Source organism: Anguilla rostrata, chromosome 12 (assembly GCF_018555375.3).
Source record: "Anguilla rostrata isolate EN2019 chromosome 12, ASM1855537v3, whole genome shotgun sequence".
Taxonomy (NCBI): domain Eukaryota; kingdom Metazoa; phylum Chordata; class Actinopteri; order Anguilliformes; family Anguillidae; genus Anguilla; species Anguilla rostrata.
The window spans coordinates 25,743,422-25,763,599 of record NC_057944.1 but is presented as its reverse complement, the minus strand read 5'-3'; the positions used below and the strand labels follow the sequence as shown (position 1 = coordinate 25,763,599).

Sequence of the window (20,178 nt, the reverse complement as noted above, 5' to 3'; positions counted from 1 at the left end):
CACAGACACACGTGCACTTAGACGCACAAATGCACACGTCACAGCCACATACAGAATCACACACAGAACCCCAACCGGCCTCCCACACACACACACACACACACACAGAACCATGCACGACCACATACAGAATCACACACAGACACCCCCCCACACACACACACACACACAGAACCATGCACAACCACATACAGAAAACCCTTTACAAACATTACCACATGCACAGACACGCACGTGCACGCACACACACGCACACACACGACAGAGCGTAGGGCACCCGAATAGAGCACTAACTGGCTGAAAAATACCAGTCTGGCCGCCGATGTGAAATGTAAGACATGAATAGAGGCCTCTCTCACTTGTAAAAAATAGCCCAATTCTGTACAGCGAAGAGGAAAGTAGAGCCATACTGGTACTGAACGAAACCATCTCTCATTCACAGCCATGTTCCACTTCCATTACCTGAATGCTTTCAACCCCCCTCCTCCCGCAAAGAACAGCACTAACTCATTTATACCACAATCACCTTTGTTCACGACTCCAGGGGAGGGAGGGGGGGAGAGAGCCAGAGAGAAAGGAAATATGGACAGATAGAGAGGGTGGAAAGGAGAGGGAAAAGGAGAGACACAGGGTAGGGGTGAGTGAGTGAGTGGGAAAAGGAGAGACACAGGGTAGGGGTGAGTGAGTGAGTGGGAAAAGGAGAGACACAGGGTAGGGGTGAGTGAGTGAGTGAGTGAGTGTGAATGAGTGACTGAAAGAGAGACATAAAAGCAGTGGAATGCCAGCAATGCCCCTGGGCCATCTCTACACCTGGCATCTGGACTCCTGCAGCTCAGTTTGAGTGGACCGAGCCTGCCAACAGGAACCAGAATCAGAACCAGAACCAGAACCGGGCCTGGTCAGGAAGCCCTGATCCCTGATCTGTATTAACACTGAGACGGAGCCAGGAGCCATCTCCACATTCCCAGCAGCCCCGGCTGCTCTACGGTCACTCTACACCTCTATAACACTGATCCATCCGTCACACACATACACAAGTGCGCACACACACACACACACTTGTACACACACACACACACAAGTGCACACACACACACACATATACAAGTGCACACACACACACACTTGTGCACACACGCGCACGCGCACACACTTGTGCGCGCACGCGCGCACACACACACACACACACACACACACACACACACACACACACACACACACACACGCGCGCGCACACACACACACACACACACACACACACACAGCTACTAAGGGTCTCATGTCCCTGCAGTGCACATCCGTCTCTTAATGGGACTCATAAAGCTGGGGACGGGGGGTGGGTGGGGGTCTCCAGAGGCACTTCCTGTAACCCCATTAGCACAATGACAGTAATTGGGATAAATGACCAAAGTGACAGAGGTAATAGCCTCTACTGCCCCAAAGAGTCGGGGTTGGGGGAAGGGGGCAATTGCCCAGTGAGGCCTTGTGGGGGTCAGAGAGAGAAAAGCTCCAGATTAGAGCAGCGTCACTCATAGATTAAAGATGTCCGACTTAAAGAAAAGAAAAGCAACAATTCACACGATGGTGTGAACGTGTAAGTGGAAGAGGTGAGGAAGAGGATGGATCCACTTCCAGCCCCCATAAGAGCTTCAGGGGTGGACCGGGGGAGGGAGGGGTCTGGCAGTCGTGAACTTCCTGCAGATTCAAAGATAGAGCACTGGGCAGAGATGCACACACAGGCGTATGTTGACACGGCTGAGGGCTGGGAGCGGATAATCAGGGATACCGTTACCAACGGTTCTAACGGCCAGGGACTCATCTGTGATAAGCGCTGTAATGCGAATAAGGCGTCCCTGTAAACAGCTCCTCACAGCGAGGCATACTGACACCATGAGGACCCACAGCCTCTTCAGAGTAAGGCCCCTGTCTGCACCTGTGTGTGTGTGTGTGTGTGACATACCCACTGCGTTCAGCGACTGGCCTTAACACACTGAGTCACGAGCACAAATCCGACCGGAATCCCTTTCGGGGTAAGTGAGTTCAAGCCTGCGTCTTCTTCCGTGTCTCCAACATCCTACCGACAAACATCCCATAATAAGCGCGCGGCATCACGGGCTGCCCTGCCGTAGAGCCGGTCGTCGGGTGGGATGGAATGCGAGGTTATTATGCGCATTGTAAATCATCTGAACAGACGACCGCGTGCATCGCATGAACAGAAGACTGATGCGTCACAAGAACTGCATTCGAAAGTTACGAGAGGCATAGTTCAGAACAGAAAACAACCTGAACTTTAACGCTTGTTAAAATTCAGATTTTGGGTTTTAGCGTGTCATTTTCCCATGCCCTACCACGCAAACCTCTAAACCAATGACTGCTAAGAAACCTGCTGCAATACTGCTGATCTAGTGGCAGTGCTGCCGTCATACATTAGCTTCATCTAATAATATTTTTGCCTCTGCTTTTGTTTTCAAAAAAAATAATAATTTCGATAATAAACAACAAAAAGCGAAAGTGCCGCGTACAACATTTAAAATATTTATTTTTTAATGTGCCGTCCCAAAAAGCACTTAAATTGACCTGAAAGACCTGGTTGAGGGATACGGGATGTTGAGAAACCAAAATAAACACTAACTGAACAGAAAGCCAATGCTTGGCGAGGAGTAATGGCACCCTTCTCTGCCTGCCATTGAGACAGTGAGAAAGCAAACGTTCGGCTCCTGGCGGGAGATTCTGCTCTTCCCACACAGGCCGAGAGAAGCAGCTGGGAGCACCGGGGCTGGTGCAGCGCGTCAGTCCTGAGTCCTCCCCAAACGACCCTGTGTCCCGACGCCGAGGCGTCCCTCTGTTCCGCCCCGCCCCTCAGATACGCGTCTGCGCGCTGTGCACGCACTTGTTGGTTGCTTAGCTACCTTAGCTGCGTAGCGGTGTGACTGCGCCCCTTTCTCGCCAGTGAAGCGAGAACACAATGGGCGTAAGCAGAGAGCCTCCCGGGGGGGAGGGGCTCGCGCGGCGAAGGGGGCGGGGCCGGCTGGGGCGGAACCAGGTGTGCGAGTATCAACCTGGGAATCAGGTCAGATGACATCAGCCAGGTGCAGAGGGAGAAGCGAGAGAACAACAGCAGCCTGCCTTCAGACAAAAAGAGAAAGAGCGAATTCCCATTATTCCTTCAGCGCATTGTTCAGAGGAGAAAAGCAGACGTCCACAGCTCCAACAGCCTCTTTAAATACTGAACGTGACATGGGGAAAGAGGAAGTCTAAAAAGACCTTTATTAGGCGCTGTGCAAGGGGAAGCTGATATCTGAAAGACACCTGCGATGTTGCACCTGCATTTCAGTGCCCTTTATGGGCCACAGAGACCTTGTGTACTTGTAAAATAGAGAAATACATAAAACAGAGCAGCCGGCAGAATGGCTTTTCTAGCGAGGGTGCTGGGGGCAGTGGCACGGACAGCGACACAAACAATGAATCACACATTACATGCAGATGGGGCCTGTGCCTTTTTGGAGAGGTTATCACCTTCTCTTCTCCAGCACCCAAAGCCCCGGTCCCCTTTCAAGATGGGGCTGTGCTGAACCAGCAGCACCCCTAGCCTCTGCATCCATCAGACAAAAGGCTAAAACACTGTACATGGGGGGGGATCTATGGTAATCTAGAGCAGGTGAACGAAACGCTGCCTCTCTAAGCGCAACAGGGACGCGCATCGTTCATTACTGCCTGAAGCACCGCTACACCGCTACACCGCCACGCCCAAGCACAACGGCCTCCGCTAACAGTCGCCAGCGCTCTCAGACCGAGGGCTCGTACCAACTCCTCCACAGGGGGAGGCTCTCCCAGCAAAGGAAGACAGAAAGGGGGGTGAGGAGGGAGGGATGGAGGGAGGGAGGGGAGGCAGGGAAAGGGAGGAGAGAGGAGAGGAGGCAGGTGTGGAGTGTGGAGGGGAGTTGTCAGGGGAAACGGCGTGTGTAATTTCTCTCTGTGCTGGTTGTGAGGAGCAGCAATGCTTCTCACAGAGCCGCACGCTGTACCTGCCTCTCAACAGCGCTACAGTAACCTGCACCACACAGGACACAGGGAGCCCGCCTGTGTGCGTGCGTGTGTGTGTGTGTGTGTGTGTGTGTATGTATGTACATGTGTGTGTGTGTGCGTGTGTGTATGTATGTACGTGTGTGTGTATGTATGTACGTGTGTGTGTGTGTGTGTGTGTACGTGTGTGTATGTGTGCATGTATGCGTGCTTGTGTGTGTATATGTGTGCATGTATGCATGCTTGTGTGTGTATATGTGTGCATGCATGCGTGTGTACGTGTGTGTGTGTGTGCGTGTGTGTATGTATGTACGTGTGTGTGTGTGTGTGTGTGTGTGTGTGTGTGTGTATGCATATACGTGTGTGTGTGTGTGCGTGTGTGTATGTACGTGTGTGTGTGTGTGTACGTGTGTGTATGTGTGCATGCATGCGTGTGCTTGTGTGTAGGGTAAAGTCCAGGCGGGTGAGGGATTCTGGCATGGCACAGAGGGCATCTGTCCTGGTGTGATCCTGGGCATCCTGCAGCATCATGGGAGAGGGACACTGGGGAAACTACAAACACACCACTGCCACGCCCCCTGGACAGCCCCAGGCTCTGAGACACTGTTACTAGTCTATACCCCCTCACACAGAGGAGGGAGGGGGGAGGGAGGGCACAAAAGCACAGAGAAAGGAAATGAGCAAAGATTTAAAGAGAGACAGAGGGATGAAGAAACCACCACATCTACAGAAGGAATGCAGTACAGTGACTAAGCTCTAGATCAGATTCTGCCCTCTCTCTCTCCCTCTTCTGTTTTTCTTGTCCTTCTCCTCCCTCCTCCTTCCCTCGAGCACTTTCTCCCTCTTCTGTGGTCAGGTCTGTCTGTGGCTGTGGGATCAGCTGCTATTCAGCCACAGCCCCTCATCTGCCTGAATCCACAACTCAAGGAGGGGCGAAGGAGGGGAGAATGAGAGAGGGAGAGAGAGAGAGAGAGAGAGAGAGGGAGGGAGAGTGTAAGAGAGCAAGAGAGAAAAAGAGAGTGAGAGAGAGGGAGGGAAAGTGAGAGGGAGCGCAACAGGGAGAGAGTGAAAGAGAGAGCCAGAGGGAGAGCCAGAGAACTAACACTGCTCTCCCTGTTTCCAGGTCCCAGTCACACACACTGTGAGGGATTCATCCTGCAGGCAGCACAGAGCGGGCGAGCGCGTGAATGAGCGTGGCCATCCAGTACCCGCGTCCTTTATAACTCAATCACACTGACAGCGTGTGCCGCCTGCGCTCCCTCTTCTGCAGTGTAATTACAGCCCCATACGTCTGCCTGCCCCGTTTCAAGGCAGAGGGAGTTTGTGTGCAAGCAGGGGGGGTGGGGTGAGCTTTCCTGGGACACAAGGGGCACGGAAGGAGGGCACATGCAAACAGGAAGTTCATCTACCTCCAGGACGTTATAAGCATAGACCTACTCAAATATTAGAATACACACTTAGATATGTGCACACCTATGTACACAAAAATACACGCATGAACGCTTGCATACACCCACACACATTTTTACGCCAGCAGTTCATTCCTCATTACTGCCTGCTCGAGGACCTATAAACTTCTTGCAATGAGAATTAGAGGGAAAATATATGTAGAGTGGAAAAAATAGGCAGTGAATGTTGGTATGCTGGCAGCAGGGTCGCTGATGCACAACTAAGAGGGTGCAGTGGGTTAGAGGTGTGAGCGTGCCAAGTGCGCACACACACGCTGGACACTAACATGGACACGTACACGCCCACACACAGAGCTCTCTGACACATAAGAACTAATACACAAGTGTAGAGACAGACAATCACTGCCTACACAAGCCCACACAGACATATGTGGAGAGATACACACATATGCATACTCTCTCTCTCTCTCTCTCTCTCTCTCTCTCTCCCTCTCTCTCACACACACACACACACACACACACACACACACACACACACACACAGAGCTCAGTTTGTAATTACTGGCAGGTGGATCAACAGCAATTACATCCCCAAATGACTTTGCTCCAGGGCAGGCTGGGCAGCACCATCAAACAGCCATAATGAAAGCGTGGGAGAGCCAAACCACAGACGCTACAACCAAACGAGTTTCCTCACAGCAACCAGAGTTACCAGCAGCCTCATCCCCCCCATATCACCACCATCCTCATCCTCGTACCCCACATCACAATGCTCATCTTCATCACCACCACACACAGCAATCAGTTATCATCAGCCTCATCCTCGTACCCCATATCATCACCATGCTCATCTTCATCATCATCATTGCACGCTGGGGTAAGCTCTAGCACCCCCCGCGACCCTGACCAGGATAAGTGGGTATAGATAATGGATGAATCGACGGATGTTACAGCACTTATTGCTCATAGGTAATGCAATCATTTAATTCTAATTAGTAATGGAATACCATTATTAGAGTTTGCCTATGGGCACTTTCACCCTCTTATATCATACAATACCTCACAGCAGTAACCTAACCCTAAGTGCAGCTCCCATCTCAGTGCTCTAACACAGACTGAAACTGTGAGCTGAGCTCAGTGCTCTAATACAGACTGAAACTGTGAGCTGGGCTCAGTGCTCTAATACAGACTGAAACTGTGAGCTGGGCTCAGTGCTCTAATACAGACTGAAACTGTGAGCTGGGCTCAGTGCTCTAATACAGACTGAAACTGTGAGCTGGGCTCAGTGCTCTAATACAGACTGAAACTGTGAGCTGGGCTCAGTGCTCTAACACAGACTGAAACTGTGAGCTGAGCTCAGTGCCCTAATACAGACTGAAACTGTGAGCTGGGCTCAGTGCTCTAATACAGACTGAACCTGTGAGCTGAGCTCAGTGCTCTAATACAGACTGAAACTGTGACCTCCTGTTTCTTTGAGCTAACCATCACTTAGTGCCTGACATTTTTGTTGTTTATTGATAATAATACTTACATACTTGTTGGTAGCACTGAGAGATTCAAAGAGAAAACCCTTCATTTGAATGAAAAGTTGGAAATACAATGTCACTCCCAAGCTAACTTGCTCAACCTGAGCAAATTAAAAGAAAAATCGCTCCAAGGGTTTTAAAAAATTTTATTGGCCTGTGTCGTGCCAAACCATTACTTGTAGCATGTAGTTGTCAGGACAAAATTCCATTATTTGTGTGTTCAATAGCTTATCACTATTTAAATTGTACCAGCAATAATACAAAATTATCATATTGCCGAACCCTAATAAACACACACACACGCACACAAACCCACTTTTGTCTGTTCTCAAGCCCAAAAGGCCAGATGCTGTGGAAAGCATATATTCATCACAGGAGCAGCTCCAAAACCCAAAGAGCCTGAATGCTGCTGCGGACTGCACCATCCACCACACTGGAGAGCCACCGTAACCCTGCCGCCATCTCTTAAAGTAATAGCATCTCTACATGAAAACACCCTCTGGCAGCAGCGTCATAATGCAAAGCGCCAGCTAAGGCCTTCATCTCTGGCTCTGCCGCTCTCTAGCCTGTTAGCGTCCGCTAACCACAGCAGAGGGGTCTGTCTGTAGCGTCCGCTAAACACAGCAGAGGTCTGTCTGTCTGTAGCGTCCGCTAAACACAGCAGAGGTCTGTCTGTCTGTAGCGTCCGCTAAACACAGCAGAGGGGTCTGTCTGTAGCGTCCGCTAAACACAGCAGAGGGGTCTGTCTGCCTGTTAGCGCCCGCTAACCAAGTTAGCCTGGACGTTAGCCGCAGCAGGGCCGCTCCCGGCGGAGCTGAAGAGGCGCTCCGGGCCCAGATGGCGCATGTTCTGGCGCGGCCGGCTTGCTGAGGCCCGGAGCCTGGCGCCAGCTGCCCGCCGGGCCACGCCCACCCGAAGGGGCGGGCACTGAAATATCGCCATCTTGCCCTTCAACATTCAGCTCCTGGCACCTCCATTTTTGTCTCTGAAGTCCCTGAGAACAGACGCCCTGTCGCCTGTAACAGCAGCTCTATGCATTCATGGATTCTGCATGTTATTTTAAACGCGTGACTTCCTAAAGGTGATTCACTCTTTCATGCAAAGCTAATTTACACGCAATAAAGGCAATAAACACAAAGTGCTGTCTGAAGACCTGCCTCGCTATTAGTCTCAAAATGTCTCGGTGCTTCCCAGCCCAGTTTCTGCCCCAAAGGACTCTCGGCCCGTCTGTCTTTCTGTCAGTCTGTCCCTGCTTCAGCGCAGTTCTGTCCCGCGGTGCGTAGCGACTCTCACATCAAGCTTCTTGTTTGGGCGGGACGAGTCAGAGCGGGCTTCGCACAGGCATTTGCATACAGGTCGAGCCGGCTCAGCCTCTGACTCCGGCTCCAGCACTCCCTCCCTCCCCCCCGAGCCCCACAGTGGCTTTCCCAAACAGCCGTGCTCCCCCCACACGCAGTGAACCCCTCTGTGCCCGCCCCATTAAAACCTGCTCAACTTTCCAAGCAGTGAGAAGGAGGGGGGGAGGGGCAGGGGGGGAAGGGGCGGCACACAAAACTGCGCCGACCCAGGAAAAGTCACAAAGGCACGCAGGGGCTCAATTAAGGCTTTGTCCCCTCCGTTAATTAGTCGCCCTGGCAACGCTCCTGCAGGCATTCCGCTGGCAAGCGCATAGGAAGTGGTTTAGGGGCCCTCCTCCGCTACCCCCACCCCCAGCAAAAAAAAGACATCCAGAAATAAAATGAAAGGTAGGAATTGTTTTCAGAGCTCTGGGGAGCGAGGGAGATGGAGGGGTGGAGGGGAGGAGGTGAGGGAGCGCAGGTATGCGGGAGATAAAAATAGGGAGAGAGGGGTGAAAATAAACCAAAAGGGGCTGAATGGGGAGCTGTGTCCTCCCCGAATCTCTGCTGAATGAGTGACAAATAAGGGGGCGGAGCCTGGCATGAGACCGCCCACTTCACACTGCGCCTCAATGGGAGGCAACACCCAGGCAACATGTACACACACACACACATACACACATAAAGTTACCCACACAAACACGCACCTGCGCATGCACACACACTGGTAGCTACACAAACACGCACAGATGCACAGGCACGCACACACACACATGCATACAAACACACGTACAGGTGCCCACACAAACACGCACATGTACGCACACACAGGTACAGGTGCCCACACAAACACGCACAGATGCACAGGCATGCACGCACACATACATACAAACACAAATACACACACGCGAAGGAACAAGGAACAACAAGTTGTTGGCAAACTCAAGTCCTTGGTCCCGGCCGCAGGATTAGAAACCCTAAGCAGCCTGCAGATTTTGGCCAGGTTCCCGGGCGAGTTTGTGCGTTAAGCAGGATAATGTACACCCCTGTCCTCCTAATCACAGACCCCCCCCTCCCCCCAAGCCCTCCCCCTTGTTCCACTTCTCTCAGCGAGCTCATCAAAGGAGTCTTTTGTGAGGTGAGGGGTCAAACAGATTTAAGAGCGCGGGACAGGCACTGGCTCTTCCTTGCTCGCGGGTGCTCTGGATTTTTTAGGGGTCAGCTCGTGCGCCTGTCTCTCGCGTGTGTGCAGGACCGTGCTCAGGCTGCTGCCCTCACACCCCACTAGCCCTGCTCTGAAGGGTGTTCAGACTCACACTGCCCCACCCTCTAAACTCACTCTGGCTCACACAATATAACAGCCTCACGCCACTTCACTTTGCCCATAGTCTACAGCAGTGGTCTCCAACCCAGGTCCTGGAGAGCTACAGGGTCTGCTGGTTTTTGTTTTCACCTTAAAATCAGCACCCAATCGAGATCCAAGACACCAGGTGAGTTGAGTTAACTGTAATCAACTGCTCTAATTGATTCATGAAGTGCAGAGTCACTATGAAAACCAGCAGACCCTGCAGTTCTCCAGGACCAGGGTTGGAGGCCACTGGTCTTCAGCCTCACACTGCTTTACTCTGTTCACACTACACACACCTTAACTCCGTCAAACACTACAGACTCCAAATGCTGTACAAAATAGCAAAATTGTACCCATTTGAAGAGCAGGTTTTTCAGAATATAAGTTCTAGAACTCCATTGTTTTCAAATACCAGTAGTGATTGTTACATCAGCATTAGAACAGTCATTCTAATCACATATTTGTGATGTCACACCTTAAACTATGTACAGAAGCTGGTTAGGTCCATGTAGCCTAAGGGTTAAGCACTATGGCTGAAAAAAAGTGCAGGTTCACTCTGCTCACCAATTCTGTGTCTATACAGAAAAAAAAAAAATTTCACAACAAAAATAAAAAAGCTTAAGGTTGAAAATTGTATGAGCTGGGCCATGATCTGAGTCAACGTAAATGAAACATTTAAGAGTTTTCTTCTAAATAAAAAGTCTAAAAAGCTCAAGCAGATTTTTTTAAAACAAAGCATGTTAGCAACCAAAATGAGTTTTGTTTTAGAACACTGTTGAAAGCAAACTTTTTCTAACAGTTTAGTGCCAATTCAGGATTCGGGCCACACCCTATTCTTTCACATGAGCACAGATGTAAACGTAGCGCACATCGCTAACAGTGAGGGCCCCTCGGCCTTTTACAAGTACTAAGTAACCCCACAAGCATCGTGTTACATGAACCAGCCCAGCCTGCATTCTGTCTGGACCGCCACACAGACATCCCAGGATTCCACACTCTAGACTAGGGCATGATCTGGGGTCTCTCTCCCTCACACACACACACACAAACAGACGCACGCATGCACACAAACACACACACACAAACACACATACGCAAACACACACACACACACACACCACACACACACAAACACAACACACACACACAAAACACACACACACACACACAAACACACACACACACACACACACACACATGCACGCACACAAACACACACACACACAGCAGAAAGCACTAAGCCATCGGCCGTTCTCCAAGAACAAGGTAAGAGAGAAGGCCCCTTCAAGCGTGCGTACCGCTTTAAATGCTGCCCTTCATTAAGTCCGGCTCCCTCTCCCAAACCCCACACAGCCTCCCAGAAGAGCAGCCTCGCTGAGGAGGCGCCGGGAGGAGCAGCGTTTGAGCAGGCCTCTTCCTCCGCCCCGGGGCCCGGGGCCCGGCGCGCAGCGGCGGTAATAAAACGTGTTTTTATGGCTCATATTTACACCGTTACCGTGGTGCGTGCCCTGCGGAAGCCAGCCAGAGCCCAACAGCAGCGTTGTGCAACGAACGGGGGAAGGTGTGTAACAGGGCCGCCTGCTCCAGCTCTGAACCCAGCCTCACTCTCCGGCGTGACACCCGGTCCGAGAGCGGCCGGGTTTTGGGTGGGTCCCGTGACGGAGGGTGTGGCCCTGCGTGGACGGACAGCGCGTCCCGCAGGCAGGGGGCCTGGGGGGGCAAAATGCATTTAGTATTGGCCTCTGGGACAGTTAGGGGAGGAGTGATTGGCAAAGTGAAGGTGAGAGAGAGAAAGAATAGAGAGAATGTGCGTGTGTGTGCGTGTGTGTGTGTGTGTGTGTGTTATGTGCCGTGAGGCACCCCGTTGGCCCAACAGCATTCCTGCAGGAACTCAGAAGAGAGAAATAACACTGCAGATGAGGTCATAAACACTGTGTGAGTGAGTCTGTGTTTGCGTGTGTGTGCGTGTGTGTATGTTTGTATGAGCGTGTGCCTGCGTGAATGCCCATGTACAAATCCATTCGGCTGAATTGGGTGAAATGGCACCGTGTCTCCAGGTTACTGTGGGGGAATGTTTATTTACGACTCTGCCCAAACTGCTTCCTTGTCGGTGCAACCTTTGACCCCATCCACTCCCCCCCCCCCCCCCAACTAGAGTGAGGTATTCACACTGCATCGCGCTGACAAGCCAAAACCAACAGATCAGCCTGACTGAACCTGGGACACACCCCAGAGAGAGAGAGAGAGGAAGAGAGATTATTCACAGGCCTTCACTGAACGCCAACACTTCATCTAAAACTTCTGCTTGAGCAAATGTAGGGAGGAGGAAGAAAGGGGGAAAGGGGGAGCAAAAGAAGAGGGGAAGATAAAGGGGGTTCTGTCACGGAAGAACGAAGAGGTGGGAAATGCTGGAGCCTGCAACGGCACTTTGGCTTCTTTCATCTATATCTCCCCTCATCCCTCTTTCTCTCGTTTACCTGTGCAATCTTAGTTTATCTCTCTCAATCTCTCCTTCTCTCTCAATCTTTCTCTCTCTCTCTCTCTCCCGTGCTCTTTCCACCCTCTCTCCTTCCCTCACTGCAGCAGGAACAGAAAAAAGAAAGAGAACACCTCTTTCCTGTCTCTCCCTCATCCTTCTGAAGGTTCTGGAGCAGCCTGTCAGCAAGACGCACCAGCGATGAGCTTAGAGCCCACCTTAATCCACAGCTACTGAGCATGGACAGAGCAGGCCACAGCGCTATTACTCACTCACTCACGTACGCAAGGGGAAAGAAAAGGCAAAAAAGCAGGGCTAAGCCAAACTGCCAGACGGCTGAAAGGCTCCTGCTGAGGGACGGGCATCAGCGGAATGAAGACAGGACCAGGGCATTTCCCGCAAAGAGAGAGACTCCATGCAAAGCAGAGGGTTTATGGGTTAAAAATGCTAAACATGCACATAAAGGGACCCCCGCCTCCAGAAAAGCATTCCAGAGCCCCGAAAGAGCAAAAAAAGAAAAAGAAATTCCACTCCCGGGGGGGTGGAGGGGGGTTAGAGAGGCGCCCAGCGGCCAGGGGAGCGGGGTCTCAGCCCTCAGCCCCGCCCCCCCTCCCCACGGCAGCCCCTCCCTGAAGCCCGTCCCGGCGGGCGGACGGCGGGCGGAGCTTTAACTCTTGGCGTGGGCGGAGGACGGCGGGAGTGGGGATTCCTGCGCCGCGCTGACGCAGGGCCAGGGGCGGGGCCCGCTGACGCTCTGCGGGTTTGCGCGTCGTTGAACGTCCATCGCCCGGCAACAGGGTTACCAAAACAGGGTCAAGACTGCCTGTGACGCTGACGCGTTTATGACAAAGCGGAAGTGGGCGGCTCCTGTTCTCTCACGTGGCTGGGTCATTCAGCTCCGGGTCTGGCACCGCGGCGTGGGCGTGTCACGGTCCGTCTCTGACGCAGGGCTGTCACACCCGAGCCCCGGAGGCCAGCAGTGTCCCTGGGGTTTCGGGCACCAATCGGCGGCCAAATTAAGCAAGGTGGAAACAAGGTGTTTGGACTCTGTGACTTAACTTGTAATCGTAAGTGCTGAGGTATTTAGAACCCTGGCCTTGGTAATCTCACTGGCCAGCTGTTGGCCATAGCCTCGCCATGGTAACCCAAGACCCAATCAGCTGGGGGAAGCGAGGCATCCGTCCGCTTGTTGTGCAGACCAACAACATTTTGGTCCCAAGACCCAAAGCAATTTTGCTGTGATCACACAAGACAGAATGGCAGCTCTTTTCTCTGTGATTCTGCCATGTTCCCTGGTTGGTTGCTACCGCTTTGCTCTGATGCATACCCAAAGACTCATGGCGCTTGGCCAATGGGAGGGAGCTGAGGTGGGAGGCGCTTGGAGGTGAAGCGGCAATCATGGGATCTTGTTCATTTGCTTAGCAGACTGGATGCTCTTTATCTTAATGAGAGCCAAGCTGAGCAGGGTCATGTGCTGACCCCCAACAGTGCTGCATTCAGTGTGTCTGCATGCAGAGAGAGAGACCCATGGGCACACTCACACACACGCACATACACACACGTACACACACACACAAACGCGCGCACGCACACACAGACACACACAGACACACGCACACATACAAGAGCACAAGCACACACACATACACGCACACGCGTACACACACACACACACGTACACACACATACACACACGTGCACACACACACACAACGCGCGCACGCACACACAGACACACACAGACACACGCACACATACAAGAGCACAAGCACACACACATACACGCACACGCGTACACACACACACACACGTACACACACGTACACACACGTACACACACACACTCACACACACACACAAACACGCGCGCGCGCACGCGCACACACACACAGACACACGCAAGAGCACAAGCACACACACACACATGCAAACACACACACACACACACACAAACGCACGCGTGCACACAGACACACATGCGCACACACACAGACACACGCAAGAGCACGAGCACAAGCACACACACACACACGCACACGCGTACACACACACACATACGTACACACGCAAGAGCACATGCACACACACACGCACACGCACACACACACACAGGAAAGGCCTCTCCATGTGCTGTGAGGGTCGGCGGGACAGGCATAAACCCCGGGCTGACCTTGCCTTCCCTGCATTCCAGAGGCTGAACTGTATTTCCGCCGCTGGTCCGCGGGCGCGCTCACACTGAGGGATGATTCAGAGCCTGTCATCTCCCAACGCTGGGACTCATTTCCTGTCCCTGCGTCTCCCCCCCCTCCACTCCCCCCGGGGTCCACCCTGACCCCTGGCCCCCACTCACTGGGACGGCAACAACGGCTCCGACAAACAACTTTACAATCTAACCTCAGAGCACCACGGGAACAGAGTCAGAAACAAACACAAGCACACCATCAGAAAGCCAGCCACTCCCCTCCTATAACCCACTACAGCATGATACTGCCATTAGGAACGCCGCTCCCTCACAGATCTCTCTCTCCTTCTCTTCTCTCCACCCTTATCGTTCCTCTCTCTCCCTGTTATCTCTGAATCTCTCCCTCTCTCCCCCCGCCCTGTCTCGCTCTGTCTATCTATGGCACAATCTGAGATACAGAGGAAGAGGAGAATGCAGTGCTGAAAAGACAGAGGCTTCAGAGCCAACACTGTGAGTGTAAAAGAATGTGCCAGGGTTTGATCTTTTGATCTTCTGTAAATGTGGTCGGTTTACATTACAGTTTCTCTTTCCCAGACACTGTCCTTTTAACAAGCCTTATATAAAGGGCTTGGCCCAAGTCTCTCTGTAACAAGGCCCGGGGAGAGGGCCTAAAACTTACACTCAGGGGTGCTGAATGGGGGGGGGGGTGAGGGTTAGGACGATTCCAAGGGCCCCGACTGACAGGGGCCCTCAAATAAACTGTGCTGTAATTGTGCAGGGATGGGGTAGCCTGGGGTGGTGGGGCCCAAAGTCCCTGGCGGCACCCCTGCTTAAACCTCCCACTGTCCCCTAACTGTGCTTTTGTCCTTTATACTGGGAGCCTGTTTTTAACCATTAGTTTAAGGGGGAAATCGAATTTAAAAAAGCAAATGAAACGATGGCATCTTACCAATTCAATTTTCTACTTAAGAGCGCTTCTGAAACGCCGCGTGCACAAAGCAGGGAGGCAGGAGAGCAGGGGCGTGGCCAGTCAGAACCGCTGCACGCTAAACACACATTAGCACAGCCTCCACAGGGCACTTCTGCACAGGGCTGACAGAGGGTACCCATGATGCATTAGGCTCCTTCGCTGCAGGCCGGCCCGGAATGTCACACGTGAACTTGGGAGAATAAAATGTTTCATTTAAAGACAAAAGATGTGCCATGGGCCTGGGGCCCAGTTCATAATGATTGGTATAGTAAGGCCAAGTTAAAGCACTCTCTCACTACCCCCCCAGTCTCGTCTCCTCCTCTCTTTCTCCATTCTCATTCTCCCTCGCTCTCGCTCTCTATACGGTAGAGTGATGCTGGGAGAGGCCTGTGGCGAGGAGGAACCCCAGCCTACTTGACATCTGTGTTTATCCTCCAGCTAAAACCAACAGGCTATATTTACACAGGCCAAACAAACCCAGCCATCCTGGGGCGAGGATCGCAGCGGCCAGAAGGGCTCCCTCCTCATTTGCATACCGGCTCCGCCTCCTCTCCGTGCCAAACTCACCTTCAGAGTGGAGTTATCTTACGGTGTGACCACAACACGATTCACTGAAATCCAGGCGCAGGGCTCCGCACCAGATCAATCCAAATGATTTGCTCAATATTACACTTAGCAGCTGGATTTTAACCTGGGCTAAAAAACAGTCTGAACCACAGCGAGGCCCTGGGAGCATTCCAGCGTTCGACTGCCAGGAAACACCAGCGCTGTACGCGCCTCTTTCACACGTTTCAAAACTTGACGAAAACATGTTATCCAAGAAGAAGGATTATGACGACAAGCACACGCGCTACTGAAATACTCACTTCTGGCATTTGAAAGGCTTACATTTTTAAACTGTAAGCAGTTTGACCAGGTTGGCGCAATGCTGAAGAGGAGTCATGCTCAGTGAAGTGTCTCCCACTGGTCTGGGCGCACTTGAGTCAGTTTATTTTACGTTTATTGGTCAGCTGGATCCAACCGCCACAAAGCTCAGAGAACATACCATTCACTCCTTGCGTGCCTCACTAGGTCAATAATTCATTTCGCTGCATTACTCACCAGGAAAAGCGTGGATAACTATGGAACAGTGTGCAAAGCACAAAAGACTCCAGCTTCCCTAAAGGCATGCTTATTTGGCAGCGGACGTCGAACGAGGTGAATGTAAGACCGTCCTTTTCTTCTGTGAGAATTAGAAACAGATGGACTGCGAGAGCTAATGCAGGATACGCTTCTGTAAGGATATACTCGCCAATTAATCAATAAAGAACTCACACGCTTAAGGGAGGCGATTAACTTTAACATCACATTTATGGGGGGAAGCCAGACCAAAGTTTCTTTTTTTTTGTCACAGGTAGACTACTTGCCCTGCGTTGGATTCCTTACGCCAGTTCGCCAGACCGAGAGGAATGCCAAATGCAACAGCACGAGGCACAGCAGGACGTGTGCGAGAGCACAGTCATTCCATATTGTGACCTCGCCTAAGTCACTCCATAAAGCTCCCCAACTTCCTGGTCCAGGGATGCACAAGGAACAAGGGCTGAGCCGTTTCAGGACTATGCGCTGACTTCTGCTCTTATTTAACTAGCTGATTCATATCTTGGTCTGACATTTGCATAAGCACTACAGCCACAGACTACAAGTGTATCCTAAAGATTTTACTGAGCTCAAGTACAGAAGCGAACCAGTGTAGTTCATAGAGCTGTCAGAAAACTAAAGCTAAGGTAATCGGTTGGAACAAAAACCACCACGCAGACCAGCCTTCCAGGACTGGAGTTGTGCGCCACTGCCCTAGTCCATTAAGCAACACAGCGTCATTCCTGCGACAGACCTTGAGTTTAACTTACAGGCATTTTCCCTCTGAATTAATTTGCATGTATTTAAATCTTTGCTTGTTTATAAGCCGTGAGATTTTTAGGTTAGAGTACAACCTTAATAAACCAGTGGGACTAAATGTGAAAAACTAAACACATTTCATTTGGCAATGTCATTTGTTTATCAACAGACAAGTTACCTGCAGTGTAGCTCTAATTTGCCTAACTGTCACTTTTCCAGACGATCACTTAGGCCTACTTATTTCAGCCAAGATACAAAAATATATAAATCTCAAAATCACCAGAAGATACATTTCTCTGTAGGTTTCCAGCTTTTATTTCCAATGGAGACTTTGGTGTTGAGCACTGAAGCCGAGTTAAACAGACATAGCATAGGCCCGCAGATGGATGTGAGAACTCCAAACACCCGCCCTTCCCAACAAGGAGTATAGAAAGCATTAGAGGCATTCGGGCCAGTGTATTTTTACATAACATCAATTAGCATACTCAAAACTTTCCAAACAGAAAATGACAGCAGATAGACGCAAAATGTCTCGGAATTAACTATCCACTACTTCCAGTAGTTGCATACCATAGCGTTACACTTGCTAAATAAAGCTATTTTTCTTTTTCTGTTCGTCTAGACTTAAGCCTGCTTAATCATCATCGTCAACTGTACTGCTCTCATTACAGTGTAGGCTAATTATTCGCAAAGCGGAAGACTGGACGAAATCCATGCTATGGACTGCGCGCCTGCCGTGTTCAATCATGAGGGGCTGATATTAATATTTGACGTGTTATTTCCTGGGGCGCCGTAAGCACGGCAGTTGGGCAAATACTTAACGACACCCCGCCGCTTACACGCAATAACAACACGCCCCCCACCCCGCCCCAGCCAAACTCAGACACTCACACTCTCCATCCCTTCTATGAGTTTCCAAAACTCGTTTGTCAGCTTCTATGCCCCGAGCATGACAGAGATTTTAAAGACATGCCACACGTAAATTTTGGTTCTAAACAGAAAAGAATGAGGAACACAGTTAAGACTATCAACACGCATCATCATTCAGCATTAGGCTAAAACGAATAAATGCTCCAGCAAAATACTAATTGAAATTTGCTTGACACTGTACATCGCATCATAGGAAGTTTGTCACCTAATTTGGACCTTCCAAACATAGTTTCACAGTATGCCCAGTGGAATCATAAAAAACAGAAACGAGCGCAACAAACAACTGAATTTCTCCTATTTGTTTCAACAGATACAAGAATGTTGGTCATTAGCAAGTATATTGTTTAATTACCTTAATGGCCAATACTGTTATTAAAGAAGCATTTATGCAGGCTACAATGTATGTACCTGGAATTTACCTGGTAAGGTAGCCTAGCGTGTTTTATACGTCGTGAACTGCAACTTTCATTGTTTGGAAAAGAAAAACATAAATGGTGGACAAAAGGAACCTCCGAGAGTGATTAAAAACTTTTCGCTTAAATTGCTTCCCTTTGCCGGACCCCAGAGAAGCACTTACACACTTTTTGTAAGGTTATTTACATTAACAAATAAGAACATCACATATGTCGGGTGGGGGCGCATTATTGCATGGAACATGTAGTTTATACGTTAATAATGTCAGTCAGAAAGGTAATTTTCAAACAAGTAAGAACTACAAAGTCCCAGAATACGCAACAGCGTTGCGCGTGCGTACTGAGATTACGATGGATCAGGAAGGACTACAGCAGACAGTGTAGTTAATAAAACATAAATAAGGCTAATGTAATCGAAAGCGAAAGCCAATTTAACAAAATAAAGTTGCAAGAACCACAACTTGTTATACAATCACACGCATATTTAGCATGAAAACATGAACAATAAAGGAGAAAACAGACCTTATGTAGCTCGCTTGAGTGAGCGTTTGGGTTAGCTAGATAGCTAACTGGCTAGCGTACTCCCGACTTTAAAGCGTTGCTAACAAATTCGCTAGCTTGCAGGCTACCGCTTCGGAGAATTTACAAAATTTAGTTTTAAAAAGGAACCGTTTGGGTTTATATCTTACCTTACAGTGCTCCCGGGGCCTTAGACTAAAACTTATATTCCCTTTCGAAAGAGTCGCAATCCTTTACAGAAGCATCTCATTTCACCGTTTGCCGACGTTCGCAAACCGCTGTTCTGGACTGAGGCAGCTCCCCCTTTCAATCGCCAGTCGCTAGTCCTCTCTCCCGACCAACCGAAACCGCGGCGCCCCGGTTGCACGCTCTCTCACACACACACACACACACGTACACCGCACTGCGCCTGTGCAAACTGCTAGTTGTACTGTCTATTTTGCGCGATAGATAGCGATTGTTCTCTGTGCCATTGACAGAAATGTATTTAATCTTAACAGCAGCGTATTCTTACGCATTTAAAGGAAATAATTCTAAGCCTTTATGTGAAGACAGAGAAGTCTATACACGAGAAGTTATGTTATTAAGTAAATAAAAAAGCGTGTAATAAAGCGCGTAACTTATTTTTGTGCACGTTTCAAATGTTTCAGCAATTTAGTTATTGTAATACGTTTGTAAACACTTCATTTTCTTAACATGTTAAATTGATATATGTATGCTACATATTTAAGACCAATGACGTTATGCTAGCTAAATACCACTGTTGCAACAGCTGAGACTTGACTTAAGAGAATATTAGTTTGGTCAAGCATCGTGTTACTGCACCGTGTTGCGTACCCAAGCCCACTAATTAAGATATCTTATTTCTTTTATTAGCTAGACGTGTAGGCTATCCTAATACAAATGCTGTAGACGTGACTCCGATTCAACAGACATGTACAATTGTTTTATGGCGCCCTCATGCGGTTGCATTTATACACTGACGTGGAAAACATTACGATAGAATATATGTAGCTTTCCTTTTTCCATTGTTAAAAACTTATTTTAAAAAAAAGGGTGATCCTGAAGTATTTTTATATCGGCATTTTTAAAGCAAAACAACCACTATACCGCCTTTCTATGACATTTTGTGTTATGCCGTCTTGCATGTAAATGTATGCATCCGCAAAG

The 20,178-nt window shown here is 50.0% G+C and overlaps 1 protein-coding gene across 2 annotated transcripts in view; it reads right to left on the bottom strand.

Annotated features, from left to right (window-relative positions):
- The window catches only part of sipa1l3 (signal-induced proliferation-associated 1 like 3), a 78,527-nt gene extending 59,150 nt beyond the window's left edge, over nucleotides 1–19,377 (bottom strand). For both annotated transcript variants that reach the window (XM_064302226.1, XM_064302227.1), the window contains exon 1: nucleotides 19,179–19,377. The gene's annotated coding sequence lies outside the window, so the exon portion shown is untranslated. The remainder of the gene's footprint in view (nucleotides 1–19,178) is intronic.
- Nucleotides 19,378–20,178: the final 801 nt, after the last annotated feature.